This window comes from Podarcis vaucheri (assembly GCF_965113315.1).
Source record: "Podarcis vaucheri genome assembly, chromosome: 5".
Classification (NCBI taxonomy): domain Eukaryota; kingdom Metazoa; phylum Chordata; class Lepidosauria; order Squamata; family Lacertidae; genus Podarcis; species Podarcis vaucheri.
Window position 1 is genome coordinate 13,000,376 of NC_138763.1, and position 17,318 is coordinate 13,017,693.

The following is a 17,318-nucleotide window of genomic DNA, read 5'->3' on the forward strand; positions in this document are numbered from 1 at the left end:
TCCCCGAAGGTGGTGGCAACCATAGCAGATTTAAACAGAGCACGTTGTTCCACCCTTAAAAGAAAAGTTATCTATTTGTAAGATTTCTTACCCTCTTAGGTGGGTTGTAGGAATACAGTGCTAGATTTTAGAGTCTTTTAAAAGTGGGAGGGGACGGTTGGTATGATTTTTTAAAAAATGTTTTTATTATGTATAATGCTATGTAAACTATGTTTTTAACGTCGTGCACCACCCTGCAATCTTTGGATAAAAGGTGGTGTAGAAATTGAACGAAAATAATAAAGTCGCGGTTAAAAACTTGAGCTTATTGTTTTTGGTGAAGGAGGTTTCTCGCCATTGGACAAGGTAGATGTTCATCCATGATGTTGGAAATTTATGGAATATTTTGTGGTGCGCTACTGGATGCAGTAATTGGTGCCCCCCTACAATTAAGGTAGTCTTTTTTAAAAAAAATTAAAGCGTGATTCATTAATATGCAGAGGATTACAAATAGTTGCATTTTTAGTTTTCAAGTTCCGATTGCCTCGGGGAAATCACAGACATTAATTTGCAGTCGTAAAGATTAAACAGGTAAAGTCAGCGAGTAATGCTAATGTGTAGCGTAATTTCTTATTGCCTGTCTGCCTTTTGTGTATTGCTTTCGCTGTTCTCGGAAGATTCAGCACCTATGGTTGCATTCTGTAATAAACCAGCGTCAAAACGTTCGAATTGGATGGGGGAGGAAGACAATAACAAAAGGAGGGGCTAAGACAGGGGTCAGCAAACTTTTTCAACAGGGGGCCGGTCCACTGTCCCTCAGACCTTGTGGTGGGCTGGACTATATTTTGAAAAAAATAAATAAATGAACAAATTCCTATGGCCCACAAATAACCCAGAGATGCATTTTAAATAAAAGCACACATTCTACTCATGTAAAAACACGCTGATTCCCGACCATCCTTGGGCCGGATTGAGAAGGCGATTGGGCCGGATCCGGCCCCCGGGCCTTAGTTTGCCTACCCATGGGCTAAGATATAAAGAAAGCACAGTCCAAATGGCAGCAATCAGAGTTCCAGATTTCTGTGTAGAACCGTTTGAGTCAAAAGAGTTTGACTCTCCAGCGTTGAGCTATAGGAAACGGATGGGGTGGGGGTCCAAAGAATCTAGTCCAGCAACAGCAGATTAAGGTTGCAATGCTAACTCTTATTTACCCAGGAGCAAACCATGCTGGATTCAATGGACTGACTTCTGAGTAAGGCACAGTAAGGTTTTCATGCCAAGGGACCGATCTTAGGCATGCAAAGCCAGCATAAGTTCCGCTGTCTTAAGTTAAGCCAAGTGGGACGTGGGTGGCGCTGTGGTCTAAACCACTGAGCCTAGGGCTTGCCGATCGGGAAGTTAGCGGTTCGAATCCCCGCAACAGGGTGAGCTCCCGTTGCTGGGTCCCAGCTCCTGCCAATCTAGCAGTTTGAGAGCACGTCAAAGTGCAAGTAGATAAATAGGTACCACTCCAGTGGGAAGGTAAACGGCGTTTCTGTGTGCTGCTCTGGTTCGCCAGAAGCTGCTTAGTCATGCTGGCCACATGATCTGGAAAAACTGTCCGCAGACAAACGTCGGCTCTTCGGCCAGTAAAGCGAGATGAGCGCCACAACCCCAGAGTCATTCGCGACTGGACTTAACTGTCAGGGGGTCCTTTACCTTTACCTTTTTTAAGTTAAGCCAGCGTAAAGTGTGCCAGATCCAAACTCTGTTCAGGACTGGGGCAGTTGCTGGCCAGGCCAGCCTAACCCTGGCAAAAGGGAAAGCCATTTCCTTGGTGGGTCTTTCACTGCAGGCTTTTACTGCCACCCCCCACCTTACTTAACCCATGATTGCAGGGCAGAAGGATATGTTGATGGCAAGAAATGTAGGATGTTGAAGGCTACCTGCAGTAGGTGACTACAGTTTGTTCACTGGGAGGTCACCTTCCCATCCCCGCCCTGTCTCCATTTGCAAAAGTGTGAAGGTTCCACTTCACACCAGGGTCATGCTCTTGAGGCCCATGTGTGCGAGGAATTTTGCTTTGAGCTTGGAGAAAGTCCTGGGAAGGTTGGCGTCCGCAACAGCGTGAGCCTGAGGAGCAAGGACGTGGGACCTTGTGGCGCTACAGATGTTGATGCTGGCGGTGGCTATATTTATATATGCTGCCCTTTCTCTCGCGGAGCACAAGGCAGCGCACATAATTCATGTACTGCGTTGACACGTAATGCAAGAATGATAATTAAATGCTGTCCGTTATAGCAGCTAAGCTAACAGCAAAAGCCAGCAGTGACTCCCTAGGCTAGTAAGGCCCTTCAGTCTACAGCAGGGTTTTGTGGGAATTGTAGTTCCAAAATAGCTGGAGACCCAAGTTTGGGAAACACTGGTCTACATGATGCACAGAAATTCTGGGGGAATAGGCATGTCTTTAATTGCCACCTAGCTGGGGGAAAAAAACCACCTATTGCTGGGCTTTTACATCCAAAACGACTGATAGGGATGATGCGAGTTGTAGTTCCGCAACCCCTGTCCCTGCTCTAAAGTGTCCCCTCCCAGTCCTTGGGGGTGCCTTTTGATTCTAGGAATTGTTTGTATATATCCACCCTGCTACCCCCTTCTTTTTTCTTTTCTTTCCAGTTGTAGGGAGGGGTAGAGACCTTCATGCTCGTGGTTCCAAACATCTGGGTTACATTTATGCTGGTTTTGAAAGTAGGTCAGTCTTCATGTGTCGCAAAGCCTTGAATGCACAGCAAGAAAAATTAGAGGGAGCCTTTTGGCTTGCCTCCTTGGCCTGTTCTGTGGGGGAAAACAGTCGCTTGGGATTGGAAGCAGGGAGTTTTGCTTTGGTCTGCTCTCGGCACACCTGCGTCGCTGCTGGTCCTGGGTGGGCGTGAACAACCTGTATCTTCCTCCATCCCCATGATGGCTTTCATAAATGCTTCATTGCAACTTACAGATAGGTAGCCGTGTTGGTCTGCCATAGTAAAAAAAAAATAAAAAAAAATCCTTCCAGTAGCACCTTAAAGACCAACTAAGCTAGTTCTTGGTATGAGCTTTCGTGTGCATGCACACTTCTTCAGATACACTGAAACAGAAGTTGCCAGACCCTTCTATATAGTGAGAAGGTGGGGAGGGGTATTACTCAGAAGGGTGGTGGGAATGGGAGATTGGCAGATAGCTGAGATGAGCCTGTTGACAACTCTTAACGAGTCTTATTCATTGCAACTTAACATTGCTGCTTGGGGCCAGGTTCCCAAGGCCCACGGCCTTGTTCAGGGTGCGTAGTAGCCTGAAGGACATAAGAACATTGGGAGACCCCTGGAAAGTGTGCACATTTTATGTGGCAGGGGTGTGACCATTCAGCTGTTGCTGGACTCCCACCTCCCAGGAGCCCCATCCATGATAACCGATCCAGAGGGCCAGTGATTCACCCATTCCTACTCTCTGGTTTCCCTAGGCCCCAATCCTGCCTCGTTACCTCCCCACCCACTTCTCATTTTGTGCTGTGTGACATCTGCTGATGGGAGTCACTGGGTGATGTGTAGCCTTTACCTATGTTTTAGGCCACCCATTGGAATTAATGGCCACATTCATTATTTTCAATGGGTCTACTATGAATATGGGGACGCGGGTGGCGCTGTGGGTTAAACCACAGAGCCTAGGACTTGCCGATCAGAAGGTCGGCACTTCGAATCTCCGCGACGGGGTGAGCTCCCGTTGCTCGGTCCCTGCTCCTGCCAACCTAGCAGTTTGAAAGCATGCCAGTGCAAGTAGGTAAATAGGTACCACTCTGGCAGGAAGGTAAATGGCATTTCCGTGTGCTGCTCTGGTTCACCAGAAGCGGCTTAGTCATGCTGGTCACATGACCCAGAAGCTGTACGCTGGCTCCCTTGGCCAATAAATGAGTGCCACAACCCCAGAGTTGGTCATGGCTGGACCTAATGGTCAGGGGTCCCTTTACCTTTAAGGTAAAGGTAAAGGTACCCCTGCCCGAGTGGGCCAGTCTTGACAGACTCTGGGGTTTGTGCGCCCATCTCACATCTATAGGCCGGGGGCCAGCGCTGTCCGGAGACACTTCCGGGTCACGTGGCCAGCGTGACAAAGCTGCATCTGGCGAGCCAGCGCAGCACACGGAACGCCGTTTACCTTCCCGCTGGTAAGCGGTACCTATTTATCTACTTGCACCCGGGGGTGCTTTCGAACTGCTAGGTTGGCAGGCGCTGGGACCGAGCAGCGGGAGCGCACCCCGCCGCGGGGATTCGAACCGCCGACCTTTCGATCGGCAAGCCCTAGGCGCTGAGGCTTTTACCCACAGCGCCACCCGCGTCCCCCCTTTACCTTTACTTTACTATGAATGTGGCTAATGTTGGATAATTCACAGGGTTTGAGTCTCTTTGTTGTCCCCTTTCCACTCAAACAGAGAAAACATGTAAAATAGAAAATAGCTTATTTTGCAAAATGAGGGGGAAATAAGCCCATTTGCCTTGATTGGCTTAACTAATTTAACTGTTTAGGGAAGTTTTAAATGTTTGATGTATTTATCATGCTTTTAATATTTTATTGGGAGCCGCCCAGAGTGGCTGGGGAAACCCAACCAGATGGGCAGGGTATAAAATTATTATTATTAATAATAACAACAATGTTTTAAGCAATGTCACATGGATGCCTAATTTACTCCTTTTCTGTCGCTGCTGCCATCGCTAACCTTGCACGCTACGTACTTTTTCTCCTAACTGATACCCAAATGAAAAACATGGAAGCCCCGCACATACGGGCCCTCGCCACACTGTCCCTGATACACAGACAACACTTTAGACCGTCGCACAATCGTATATTTGTGCTAAAGAGCTTATTCAGTTGAACACGCTTGGAAATTCCCCCCCCCCAAAAAAAAAAGCAATAACAACAGCAGCACATCTGGCTGGGTTTCCCCAACCACCGTCTTCAAAATTAAAACCACCCTCATTAAAATACATTTGAATATATTTTTTTATCTTTGTTGGAAGCCGCCCAGAGTGGCTGGGGAAGCCCAGATAGATGGGCGGGGTGTGTGTAAGTAAGTACGTAAGTAAGTAAGTAAATAAATAAATAAATATTATTATGTGTGCTGATCATGAGGAGGTGTGAAGAGCTGTCCTTATGCCTGCTAGACATTGGGGTAGGACTTGCATACCGGTTCCCTGCCTCCATTCCTGGTTATACAGTGGTGCCCCGCAAGACGAATGCCTCGCAAGACGGAAAACTCGCTAGACGAAAGAGTTTTCCGTTTTGGAGGTGCTTCGCAAAACAAATTTCCTATGGGCTTGCTTCGCAAGACGACAATGTCTTGCGAGTTCCTGCTGGTTTTTTTCCCCTTCCCCCCTTTTCCTAAGCCGCTAAGCCGCTTATCAGCTGATCCGATCAGCAGATAAGCCGCTAAAAGCCGCTAATAGCGCTAATCCGCTAATCCGTCAATGGGCTTGCTTTGCAAGACGAAAAAATCGCTAGACGAAGAGAATCACAGAACGGATTCTTTTCGTCTTGCGAGGCACCACTGTACAGCAGGAGTGTTCTGCCCAGGCAAATGCTGGAACAAGACTAGTATCTCAAGGAAAATCCCTTAAGGTGACGGCTGGACCCTGGCATCATTGTGTGGGGGGGGTGTCAGTGGCACCTGTGGTGGGCTGTCTGAGAAGGATTGCTTTCTTTGTGTCAAGCACATGTTTACTAAGCCAGCACTCTCTATATTAAATAGTCCTTGCATTCAGTGCCTCCCCGCGTATTAAGTGTATCAGTGGAAGCCGTGTTCTGAATATCCCCACAGCCCCCTACTCTTCGGAAGTTAGGTAGGAACCTCTTCTCTCATGTTGTCTCAGTCCTGGAGCACCTCACCCAACAGTCTCTTGCTTCTAAAATATCTTCCGGACGCCTGCTGAAAGCTGACCTATTCTCTCGAGATTTTGGCGGAATGGAATTGTACAACTGTCTGGGTCCCCCCCATCGCTAACTTTGATACTGATAGCATTGTGGGTTTCCTGCTTTGTTTCATTTTGCGTTTGCTGCATTTTATATTGGTACGTTAAGCCGCCTTGGAAACTCTTGGTGCGAAGCCGTAGCTGCATCAAATGCACGCACATGATAGGGTTGCAGCCTCGCTTGCGGGAAGTTGTTTTGGGGTAGGTTGCATCCGTCCACGTTGTTCCTCTTAATGGTGGTCCCCAGGCACTTGCAGCAACTGCAACAAGCAGCAGGGTTGCTGTTACTAAAAGGGGCATTAGATCTTGCATTCGGAGGGAGCCTTGTGGGGTTTGCAGGTTCTAATTTATGGACCCGGTGTGGTGGGTGCCCTTTGCAAAGCAGTGCGAGCCAAGCAGTTTACTGGACCCAGGGCTTTCCAGGACTGGGGGAGGCAGTGTCACTTAGCTGTGACACTGCTAAATATCCCCCCCCTTGTTTTCCTTCCCCCGCCCCATCCCCCAGTGCAGCAGTGTGTTGGCCAAGTGTTGCCACATTGCTGCTTTTTATACCCATCTCTGATCTTGCAATGCATCTATTCTAAATGTGTTAACGTATATTAACTAACTTTTGCCTCCTTGGAAACATGACAACAGCTCGCCCTCTCTACAAATCCAGCAGTGAGAAATTCCAGGCCTTTCCCCTTTAGAAAATCTCCTGGGCAATCCACTGTCGTATTATGATGTGTTAACATCCCTTTTGGTTTTTAAATAGTAAACCTTCCTTCCCCCTTTTCTTTTCCAGTACCATCTTCCTGTGACGGGAGGCTCCTAACAGGACACCTTCCACCCATCAATGCACTGCCAATGGTAAGTTCAGGGAAACCCCGTTGCAAAAGTTTATTGTGTTGTGATGTGGCCTTTACACAGAACCTTCTGCCTGCAGGAGAAGAGGCAAGCAGACGGGCTCCTAGGCTCAGGAATTCTTTTTTCTATAAAAGCATCCTATTATTTTTGCATACGTGGAGGCCTGTTTCTCCATCTGACAGTAACTGCGTCCGTTTTGACAGCTGCATTTGATGATACCTGTGCAATTGGTATCACAAAATTCTTCCCTGGCTAAGCTGGAGCATCACTCCTTCTCATAGTGAACTTAGGTGACAACAGAAACATGGTCTTTGAGAAATGGGAGAGGAAGGTATTGGCATACTCTGTGGATTACCTCCCTAATAATAATAATAATATCCCCAAAACTTGAGGATGTGTGTACGGCAGGGACATCTTAGCCACAGAATGCTGTTGGTTGGCCAAGAAAACTGGAGGAAGTGAAGAAATGGGGGGAAGAGTGGGAGAAGAAGAATGGAATGAGCATTGTCCCAGTATAACAGTTTCCATACCTTCGCCAGTGTGATAAACTCATAAATGACTTCCTAGGTGGGTCTTCCTATTGCCCGTTAGCGCTGAAATGGGCAGAGTTGACTTTCCCTGTCTTGAGTCTAGAGATTCTGGGATCTATGCTCTTGTGCCAACTTTGTATTTACATGAGTTGGCATGAGAAATCGTCAACGATTCGCCACGTGTGAATATTGGAATCCACCATGGGGTTTTGAACTGGGTTTTTAAATCACATTTCATAGGATTTTGCTTACGTGAGCAAAAAAAGCACAAAACACATACACAAAGAAAATTACAGAATTGGGGTGTGGGAGAAGGCCAGTGTTGGCAAACTGATGGTAAAGGTAAAGGTAAAGGTAAAGGTACCCCTGCCCATACAGGCCAGTCTTGACAGACTCTAGGGTTGTGCGCTCATCTCACTCTATAGGCCGGGAGCCAGCACTGTCCGCAGACACTTCCGGGTCACGTGGCCAGCGTGACAAGCTGCATCTGGTGAGCCAGCGCAGCACACGGAACGCCGTTTACCTTCCCGCTAGTAAGCGGTCCCTATTTATCTACTTGCACCTGGGGGTGCTTTCGAACTGCTAGGTTGGCAGGCGCTAGGACTGAGCGACGGGAGCGCACCCTGCCGCGGGGATTCGAACCGCCGACCTTTCGATCGGCAAGTCCTAGGCGCTGAGGCTTTTACCCACAGTGCCACCCGCGTCCCTGGTGGTACTTCCAAGCATATGGGAGACCTGATGTTTTTAATCTTTGGATGAGAGTCCCATCAGTTCCGCAGCTTCTGGAGGGACAAGTTTTGGCCTCTCGCGTTTCCCTATTTAATTACTATGAAATGCACTTCTGATTCAGGGAATTACACAGAATTCAAAGTCATGTCCTATGTACCTAGGCCAGGCTTCCTCAACCTCAGCCCTCCAGATGATTTTGGCCTACAACTCCCATGATCCCTAGCTAGCAGGACCAGTGGTCAGGGATGATGGGCATTGTAGTCTCAAAACATCTGGAGGGCCGAGGATGAGGAAGCCTGACCTAGGCTCTTGGATGCAAGTCCCATTCAACTCCCATTGCTTAATTTCAGGCGCCTGCGTCGAAAAACCTAAATGATGACAAGGTCATCATCGTCATCTGCCCCCCACTTAAGTGTAGCATAAGTCCCGTGCAGATATTCAAACTGTACTCAAGGAGGCCGACCAAGGTTTCCTTGACCCACCATGCCCATTTCTGCCCCACGCACCATTTGTACATTAGTCTTAACATTTGCCCTGCAGCTGCCATGTCTTGACCCCAGCATGGATGGACCTCGTCTGTGTGATCTGTGTTTCCCCTAATGGAGTGTTGGGTCTAGACCCCATTGCACACATAAATTGTGGGATGGCGAGTATGTGTGCCCTGGGGAGGTTGGATTCATATGACCCTGAGCCACATGTGCAGTTCTGAACAGCTGCTTAGAGTTCTGATTTCCATAACACACAGCTACTGTTCAGAAGAGACCTCTGATTTGGGTTCCCCAGTGCAGCAAGGCTAATAGTGTGGGTAGCTGAGAAATTCTCATCCTAAGCAGTGTGTGGGTTTGGACACAAGACTGAGAACTTTCCAGTCCTTCCTTGTAGCATTCTTCTGCTCTTTTTTTATTTTTTTAATTGTTTGATTTCTCGCCTGTTGCTTTCTCCAGCAGAATACAACCCCTTCCCCATATTACTTCATGCTTGCGTACTGTGACTTAGCCAAGATTGAAATACTGTTCTGCATTATTGCCTCTCTTAAAAAACATGACTCATTGCATATTAAACTACTCCCAACACTTCATTAATTTTTAAAATACCAGGAAGAGGCTGTTTGAAGTCTTACTGCGTTTTCTCCTAATTTTCCCCCTACAGGTTGTGCCAGAAAATAAGTATTTGTAGAGTCTTGTGGGCCTGTTACTCGGTGTAGTGATAACTGATTCATAATTACTGCTTGGAGCAGGAGGAGAGAGAGGCCTTTTCACTTTTCTTTTCTTTTTCAGTCTTTCGGTAGAAAGAGCCTGGCTGTGTGGGGGGGGGGGAAATATAGCGCACAGAGGTTGTGCGTATTTTGCCATTTGCCCTGCATTAGCATGGAATTCGGTGCTGGATGAAAAAGTCATGGTTGTGAGAATGTCCGCTTCTACCTTCTTTATTTATTTATTTAAAATGGAAGTTTATTTCCGTTGTGGCTGCAAAAGACAGGCTTGCGGAAGGGCTGTGGCTCAGGAGCAACCAGCCGTCTTCTGGCAAATAGAATTTGGCTCAACCACTGGCGCTAGGACTCTGCAATCTCCTGCCCTTTCGGCGAAGCCTTGGGAGAGCCACATCTAATCTGCGTGTAAGACCAGCTTAATTTTATCCCTTTCTTTGTGGTATTTGGGCGACGGCTGAAGCCACGGTGGGCAACCTGTGGACCCCCGGCTTAATCACATGGCGGCCCTCGGCCTAATTTCACAATCTCCTCATAAATTATCGGTTCAGACCTATGGCGTGAGCAACCTGTCACCCTGTGTCTGCGCTGGGCGCTCTGTTGCAGAATGACTCCGTAATCAGACCTGTGTAGCACATTCACCGCCCTGGTGGTGTACAGTGGTGCCTCGCAAGACGAAAAGAATCCGTTCTGTGATTCTCTTCGTCTAGCGGTTTTATCGTCTTGCGAAGCAAGCCCATTGACGGATTAGCGCTATTAGCGGCTTTTAACGGCTTATCGGCTTATCGGATCAGCTGATAAGTGGCTTAGCGGCTTAGAAAAAGGGGGGGAGGGAAAAAACCCCGCAGGAACTCGCAAGACATTTTCGTCTTGCGAAGCAAGCCCATAGGAGATTCGTTTTGCGAAGCACCTCCAAAACGGAAAACTCTTTCGTCTAGCGAGTTTTCCATCTTGCGAGGCATTCGTCTTGCGGGGCACCACTGTATCTTGTTTGTCTTGACTCCCTCTTTAAGCTCTCTGCAGTGTTGCCCATCGCTACACCTTGTAGTAGCCAGCTCCATAGTTTTAACCACATGCTGTGTGAAGAATTTCCTTCCTTTTCGCTTCCTTGGACTTTCTAGTAAGTACCATAGTAAATATAGTTGGTTAGCGACGGTTTGCTGAAGTCAATAATCTCCAAATACGTTGGCCTCGAATTTGGAGGGCCAGAGTCACTGCCATCCAGCAGAATTTTTTTTCCCCAGGATTCACTGTAGCTGCCACTTGGGCTCGCCAGCAACTCTGACGATTAGGGTGTTTCTCTTCCTTAATTTATAGCTTGTATCTTATAAAGTTTGACACAACCTTTCGTTCGGCAGTGCCTGGCAAGGTGCTCAATCTAGCCCAGCCCAGCTTCTTGCAGCCTCGCAATATGGGGGAGTTAGAGCATTAAAATAATGAGATAAAACAATGTTAAACAATGTTAAAACAACAAGACACAGCGCTAGAGGATGCACTAGAAGAAGGTAAAAAGTAAAACGGAAGAGAGGGATAAAAACAAGTACTGAGGGTTGGTTATCCAGTGGTACCTTGGGTTACGTACGCTTCAGGTTACAGACCCCGCTAACCCAGAAATATTACCTCAGGTTAAGAACTTTGCTTCAGGATGAGAACAGAAATAGTGCTCCGGCGGCGCGGCGGCAGCGGGGGCCCCTATTAGCTAAAGTGGTGCTTCAGGTTAAGAACAATTTCAGGTTAAGTACGGACCTCCGGAACGAATTAAGTACAGTGGTGCCCCGCAAGACGAATGCCTCGCAAGACGGAAAACTCGCTAGACGAAAGAGTTTTCCGTTTTTGAGGTGCTTCGCAAAACGAATCTCCTATGGGCTTGCTTCGCAAGACGAAAATGTCTTGCGAGTTCCTGTGGGTTTTCCCCCCTCCCCCCCTTTTCTAAGCCGCTAAGCCGCTTATCAGCTGATCTGATAAGCTGATAAGCCGCTAAAAGCCGCTAATAGTGCTAATCCTCTAATCCGTCAATGGGCTTGCTTCGCAAGACGAAAAAAGCGCTAGACGAAGAGAATCACGGAACGGATTCTTTTCATCTTGCGAGGCACCACTGTACTTAATCCGAGGTACCACTGTAAAGGAAAAACGTGCATTGAAATGAGCCTTAGAGCTGAAGACCCTCCTTCCTCCATTAGTGCTCTGGCCCCTTCTGGGAAGTTTTTGACACGAAGGGTGGGACGTCTATCTGCTTAATCTCAGAAAGCACTATATTATTTGTGGACGGAACTTTGTTTTTAACAACAACAACAACAACAACAACTTTATTATTTATACCCTGCCCATCTCGCTGGGTTTCCCCAGCCACTCTGGGCGGCTTACAGCATATATAAAAAATTGTAAATCATCAGTGAATAACAATTTCCCAATACTGGGCTGCCTTTAGATGTATTCTAAAAGTCAGATAGTTGTTTATTTCCTTGACATCTGACGAGAGGGTGTTCCACAGGGCGGTCGACACTACCGAGAAGGCCCTCTGCTTGGTTCCCTTCTTGCAGTGAGGGAACCGCCAGAAGGCCCTCGGAGCTGGACCTCAGTGTCCGGGGTGAACGATGCAGCCCTCGCCATGTGTTTTGGACTGCTTCCCCATCCCATCAGCCCCTGGCAGCTGGTGGGATTGGCCATCCGAAACACCTGGAAGTCACCAGGTTGTTTCAGGCTCCAATACCGTGAGCATCACCGCAATCCCCAGGTAGCTCAGTTGGTCGAGCAAGAGACTCTTAATCTCAGGGTCGTGGGTTTGAGCCCTACCTTGGGCAAAACGATTCCTTCATTGCAGGGGGTTGGACCAGGTGACATCATGGTCCCTTCCAACTCTACGGATCTATGAATTGGTTTTGTGCTTTTGTGGCTTTTCCTATTTCTTGAAAGGAGGAGGTTTACAAACAGCATTCCTTTTTTAATGCTGCCTGGTTTTTTACTGCTCTGCTTCTTTATTGGCCTCTCTTGGTTCAAGGTGGAGGGTTTTTTGTGGGTAGAATTGGGGTGGCTGCTCCTTTATGATTCCACGTATCCTTCCTTATGGAGCATAAACTCCAGCTTAAGCTCCTGTTTACCGAGCCAGTGCCAGAAACGGGGGCCGGGGGCATTGTAAAACCTCCTCTGGCTGCTAAAGAGCCCAGCATTGGCCTCTTGTCTTTAAGTACCCACTTCCCTTCCCCGGATTGGCCCATCAGAAATCTATCATTGCTTTTAGTGGTCCGTTTTTGCTGCTTCCATTGCTATCGACGCAGAGCCCAGAGGGGTCCATTCCTCTGCTCAGTCTCACCGCAGATATTGGCATTAGGCATGTGTTGGCAATACTGAGCCTGTTTTGGGGGGAAGAGCACTATAGACGTTAACTGTTAAATGGGGATTAATAAGGAGGCATGCACGAAAGTTCTTCGTTCTTGCGGTGTTTTTATTTTTGCAAGACAGGCAAACGCGCCTATGGTTGTATTTTGTATATAGTGCTATGAGAATGCTGTTTTGTGTTGCGTCAACAGAAGACCGCCTTCCTAACCTTTTCATGCCGTTCGACTGCTTGCTTAATGGCTGACGGTAGTAATAATGGTAGCAATATTTGTCAGCCCCTTTTATCCCACGACTCCCTTGAGCTTAGGGCAGTGTACATGGTTTCGTACTGTGGGTTTTTGTCTGTGCAACACCAATCTGTTCCGGAAGACTGTCCGGCTTCCGAAACGTTCGAAAACCGAGGCGCAAAGGGCGGTCTACAGTTTGGATGGAGAAAATTTTAAAAAACCTCAGCAGAAGCCGTTCGACTTCCGAGGCGCGTTTGAAAACGGAACTATTTACTTCCAGATTTTCGGCGTTCAAAAACCGAAACATCCGACTCCAAGACGCTTGAAAACCGTGGGACCACTGTATGTCCAGTATAAGAGAGAATTGAGTTATGTCGTGAATAGCAAAGCGTGCGTATGCTGTGTAAAAAATATTGCGATGGACAAAAGTGAGGTTCTCCTGCAATTCCTGCTGCCCCTTTGCTGTGCATTATAAAATAAGAATTGTAACAATATGTTAAAGGTAAGTTTATCAGTTTTAGACCCCCTAAGCAGTAGCGGTTGGCAGGACATTACCCCGTTCGCCTCTGCGTATTTCCATCCTGGTTTCAGATGCTGTGATGTATCGGTATATATTGCGATGTTTAGCCGGCGATACATCACGATGCTGGAAACCAGACATTGCTCAGCCATTGACAGCCATGGCTTCCTGTTAATTTCTCTAAGCGCCTTTTAAAGCCATCAGAGTTGGTGGCCGCCGTTATATCTTGTAGCAGATTCCAGAGCTTAACTATCCCCTATGTGAATAAACACTTTATTTTGCTGCTCCCGAATCGTCAAACGTTCATCTTGATGGCACGAGACCCTCACCCCCACCCCCTCCCAGTTCTAGTGTTATGAGAGAAGGAGGATGCTGTTCTAAAAGACTCTCAAAGGTTGCGGACCTGATTCCATGCTAACCCCCCCCCCAACTTTAAAAAGCTGCCCCTCTGAAAGGAAGGATGCAAATGTCCTCTCTGTTGACGCCTGCTTTGCCCAGCAGCTGAGCCCTTTTCTTGAGTTCCCTAGGCTGAATAAAGGTCTGCCACCAATAAATATGGAGGTGACTTGGTTGCAAGGCTTTAGCCCACATAAGCCATCCATATGTACTGCAGAGGGGCTCCTTTTCGCCTCCTCACATCTTGCAAAAATCTGTCATGGATGCAATATTCCGGCGCAGCGGTGTGTTTGCGGTTTGCTGTCCCCCCACGAGCAGATGGGGAATCCCCATAAAATCCCCCAACATTTCTCGGTTTGCAGTTTTAGTATTTTAAAGACCACTAAAGCTTTGTACGTACAAGCTGCTAAGAAGAGAAAGAAAGAAAAGATGATGACCCAGTGATAGCAGTGCTGGATCAAATGGAAGAATGACAGTCCAGTATTCTGCCGACCAGATGCCGCTGTTTAGACGCAAAACCTTCTGGCTGGTTTTGGCAGTAATGTGCATAAAGCATTGTGTGATATTTAGAGGCATGGTTTCTACCCAAAAACAGCAGCCTTGCATCTCCTATGCCTCTTCCTTTCCCTTCCAACAGTCTCAGTTGGTAGAGCATGAGACTCTTATTCTCAGGGCTATGGGTTCGAGCCCCATGGTAGGTATAAGATTCCTGCACTTCCTGGTGGTTGAACAACTCCACAATTCTGTGATTCTGTGCAAAAATGTGGTGCCGTTGGCTTGTGACTTTATTGGATGAAGCACAGCGGCGATGCGACATTGCCTGTTGAGTTTGCACCACTAGGTGCTACCAGGGTCAGAAGAGGAGCTGTTGTGAGTCTGCTGTACTTTAGCAGTTGCTGCAAGCCTCATAGCAGCCTTGCCCCTTGTTTACCAATGCCACTGGTAAAATTATGTTTCCTTTGTGGTTTTGAAATACAGCTAAGGAAACCAAGCTAAGGTGATTAAGAAATTCCTCCCTCGCTTATGAGTTCTTAATTTCCAGGCCTTTATACTGAAGATGGTTTGGACATAATGCTAAATGATAGTTGAGCATCACAAGGAGGGAGCCTAAGCAAGCCTTGGGCTTGAATCCTCTCCCCACAGTCTCCTCCAAGGCCATGAGAATTAATTCCACACAATTAAGTGCCCCTGAACCCACGTAAACTGTGGTTAGTCTTAGCTATGGTTTACTGAAACGAGCCAGCTTCCAACAGTTTATGAAGCTGAGTTGTTTCACTAAACCATGGTTAAGATGAGTCATGGTTTTAAGATTCCTGCAAGAGGGAATGGCTGTGACGGAAAACAGGAACGAGTGATTCCAAACTCTCCTTGCAGCCACACTAGAGAAAGGGAGGGGCAGGTTGGATTCGATGACCCTTAGGAGCCCTTCCAACTCTCCAACTCTATGATTCTATGCGGTGAATGGACTGATTGACTTGCTCCGTTATAACAGCAGCTTTGTGCATAAAATTCAAGCATGAAGCTGGTTAATGTAGGTGGCAGAATCATGTGAAAAACAGCAACAGATATTTTGTAATGGAAAGGTCTGGAGCATAAAGGCAATGAGTCATGTGCACCGAAGAATGACTGCGAGAGTGAGGTCGGCGCGCATAGCAATGCAGAGCACGCATATGTGGTTATTGCTGCTCTGAACATAATAGTGTTGAATGGTAAAGTTCAGGAGGGGTAGGCGAAACCAATCAATTCCGTAGGCAGTGGGGCTAGAACATTGGAATCCCACTCACTGGAGCAACTTTATTACGTTTGCCTACAGCAGAAGCTACACGGTGCATAATACGCAGCCTCAAGAATCCTGGTGCAGGATTCTTATTCAGTTATTATTATTTATTCCAGCGTTTGGGCTCTTGTTCATAAGATGTCAATTCATATTGCCCATTTGACAGAGATTGTAGACTGGACTCTCTCTCTCTCTCTCTCTCTCTAGCAATTCTTAGGGTAGGGTACACAAAAAGGTAGTCTGGAATGTAAAATTAATATTTCATAGAGTACAGTATCAGCTTTCATTTAAAGAAAAAGGGTTTTGAGGTTTCAACCATGGTGTGGCTAAAAGTTCACAAAATGCACAAAGGAGAAGAGAGCATCATTTAGATTGTGATTGCTTGAAGCTCATCCCTAGAGAAGCAGCCAATGAAATGTAACAGAATTGAGCCATAACTTCTATTTATGCAACTGTATACCGTACGAGAAATGTCATTGAATGGCTGCAGACCGAGATCAATAACATGGGACCGTAGCTCCATAATAGGCAAAGGAGCAAGCTCAAAACACAAGCTGAAAATACGCATTTGGAAGAGAATGTGGAGCTTGCAAAATAACTTCCACGGTTCCTCGTTCGGCTTGATCTTTTTCAAATGTTAAAGATAGAAAAAAATTCTTGAGGCTCAAGCAATTAAATGCTTGAGTGCAATTTCCTGAAAAATCGTCGAAATGATTCCAGATGACTTTGGGCATCACTTTTAACTTGTTCCTTGCTCTTTGGGGTAATGTGTGGGAGTCATGCCTGTTTCATTCTCCAGAGCCGGACGGATTTCATGAATCATACCTCCACTGTTTTTTGATCAGCCTGGATCAGTTGGTTGGAGAGTGGTGCTGATAATGCCAAGGTTGTGAGTTCGATCCCTGCATGAGACAGCTACATATTTCTACATTGAAGGGGGTTGGACTAGATGATTCTCAGGGTCCCTTCCAACTCTACAATTCTACGATTCTATGATTGATGATAGGGCTTTAGCTTCCTGTGTTGCCCCTTGCATCTCCCCCAAACCAGCAAGACCAGATTGTATGGCATGAGATAGAAAGCTTCACAGACTAAATCTTTACCGCAAAGTGAGGGAAACGTATGCAAATTTGCACACCGTATTTGCACAATTGATACAGGTGGTAGAGTTTGGTGTGCCTTAGTGCAAAGTTGGCATTAGTGAGGAGAGCACATAACCCCGGCTATAAACTGGAATCGCCGTTGGCTGCAGGGCTCCTGGTCACATTTCAAAAGTCTTCCAAGATTGGCAAGCCCAAAGGGCAAATGGGAGATGTTGGGTATCACCCGCCATTCAGAGGGTGTAAGGGGTGGACAGCTGAAGAACCTGCTGCTGATGCCCGATGGCTGCCTCAGTCGGGATTCCAGGAGGAAGGGGAATCTGAAGTGCTATAGTGCTTAGTGGCATGCATCTGTAATAAACACTCTGAAATAGACTTTGCTCTGATGTGTTGATTGGATGAAAACAATGGCAAACATGCTGGTGTGACAGGCAGTATGACAGGCAGATACCCTACCTTGCAATCCTTTTCCATCCATCCATTCATCCATCCATCGAATTGTAGAGTTTGAAGGGACCATGAGAATCTTCTAGTCCAGCCCCTCTGCAATGCAGATATCCTTTGCCCAATGTGGGGTTTGAACCCATCACCCAGAGATTAACAGTCTCATTCTCTGTACCTGTGGTAGGCAACCTAAGGCCCGGGGGGCCGGATCCAGCCCAATCGCCTTCTAAATCCGGTCCAGGAATCAGCGTGTTT

The 17,318-nt window shown here is 47.1% G+C and overlaps 1 protein-coding gene across 4 annotated transcripts in view; it reads left to right on the forward strand.

The window, feature by feature from the left end:
• TBL1XR1 (TBL1X/Y related 1) overlaps window positions 1-17,318 on the forward strand; it is a 185,202-nt gene that overhangs the window by 82,414 nt on the left and 85,470 nt on the right. For 3 of the 4 annotated variants that reach the window (XM_082224336.1, XM_082224333.1, XM_082224334.1), the window contains exon 2: window positions 6,736-6,800. The gene's annotated coding sequence lies outside the window, so the exon portion shown is untranslated. Of the gene's footprint in view, window positions 1-414; window positions 434-6,735; window positions 6,801-17,318 lie in introns of those variants that run through there. The other variant, XM_082224335.1, reaches the window with a different exon arrangement.